Here is a 1,664-nt window from a genome sequence, read left to right as displayed (position 1 = left end):
CCCCACCCAAAGTTTGGGTGGTTTTTCCATCCTGGGTTGTAAGTGTTGGAATGTGGATCATATGATTGCCTTTGTTGGTTTCCCACATAGTTGGCCTCTTCCCAATCATTTCCTTCAATGCTTACTTCCTCTTGATCTTGTGTGTGTATTGCAGCCACTTGCTTTGTGTCTAATTTCCTGGTGAGCTTTGCTAATTGTTTGGCAAACACCTTGTTTTGGGCTAGGATTGTATCAACATGGTTCAGCTCCATGACTCCCTTAGTGTTGTGCCTCTCTGAAGCATAGTAGTATTCATTCTCAGCCACTGTCTCAATCACTTCAATGGCTTCTTCCATAGTCTTTTTCCTGTTCAATGAACCTCCTGATGAGTGGTCTACATCCTTCCTTGATTCATAAGAAAGTCCATCATAGAAAATATGCAATTGCACCCAGTCAGGGAACATGTTTGGTGGGCATTTCCTTGTCAACTCTTTGAACCTCTCCCATGCCTCGTAGAGCGTCTCACCATCTTGTTGTCTAAAAGTCTGAACCTCAGATCGAAGCCTATTGACCTTTTGTGGGGGGTAGAAACGTGCCAGAAACTTGCTCTCCACCTCATCCCAGGTTGTTAGGCTCCCCCTTGGGAATGATTCCAGCCACTTAGCTGCCTTGTCCCTAAGTGAAAATGGGAACAAGAGCAGTTTATAGGCATCTTCCTGGACTCCATTGGACTTCACAGTGTCGCAAATTCTCAGGAATTTTGTGAGATGTTGGTTTGGGTCTTCATTAGCACTCCCACCAAATGAACAATGATCCTCCACCAATGATATTAGTTGTGGTTTGAGTTCAAAATTGTTGGCCTGAATGGGTGGTTTCTGAATGCTGCTACCATAATTCCCATAGGTTGGGTTTATGTATGAACCAAGAACCCTCCTCCCAGGAATGGCATTGTTTCCATCATCCCTCTCATGGTTGTGAACTTCTCTTTCCATGTTGAGATCTAGAGCTTCTTCAAAGTTGTCCTCAGATTCTCCTTCAGATTCTTCTTCTCCCAGTACCCTCTTCCTTCTTGCTTCCCTTCTAAGTCTATGAAGGGTCCTCTCTGGTTCGGTATATGGAGTTGTTGATGTCTCTCCTCTCCTACCTGTCATACAAGAACACACCACAAGCAACAAACACGTTGAATACTCTTGGTTAATGGAAGAGTATGGTTAGAGCAGTTGAGGAATTAATTCAAATAGTTAGTGGGTCAGTGAGTTAGTTGCTTGAATTTAAAGGCATAAAGAAAGAAAAAGCAAATAACAGAGTGCAGGAATTAAAATCAACAAGTAACTTGAGCTAAATTAACAAAACAAGAAAAATGCTCAATCTAGTTAACTTCAAATTTGAGAATTGTCAATCGAAAACCAATCCCCGGCAACGGCGCCATAAACTTGATCTAGCATAAACTTGATGCTACGATTTAGGAAATTGCACAATCGGCAAAATTCCTTCCGGCAAGTGCACCGGTTATCGTCAAGTAAAAACTCACAATAGAGTGAGGTCGAATCCCACAAGGATTGGTTGAATGAGCAATTCGGATTAGAAATTTGTTCTAGTTGAGCGGAATCAAGATTTAGATGAGAATTGCGGAATCTTAAATTGCATGAATTAAAGAGCGAGAAGCTAAATTGCTGAAATTAAAA

At 41.8% G+C, this 1,664-nt stretch overlaps 1 non-coding gene across 1 annotated transcript; it reads left to right on the top strand.

Annotated features, from left to right (window-relative positions):
* The first annotated feature begins 441 nt into the window (after nt 1-441).
* LOC127745228 (small nucleolar RNA R71) lies at nt 442-545 on the top strand. Its single transcript, XR_008006425.1, has one exon. It is a non-coding gene; the product is annotated as a small nucleolar RNA R71 (small nucleolar RNA).
* The last annotated feature ends 1,119 nt before the right edge of the window (nt 546-1,664 follow it).

This window comes from Arachis duranensis, chromosome 2 (genome assembly GCF_000817695.3).
Source record: "Arachis duranensis cultivar V14167 chromosome 2, aradu.V14167.gnm2.J7QH, whole genome shotgun sequence".
NCBI lineage: Eukaryota > Viridiplantae > Streptophyta > Magnoliopsida > Fabales > Fabaceae > Arachis > Arachis duranensis.
Note: the sequence above shows the minus strand (reverse complement) of the source record. Positions and strands in the feature narration are given on the sequence as shown.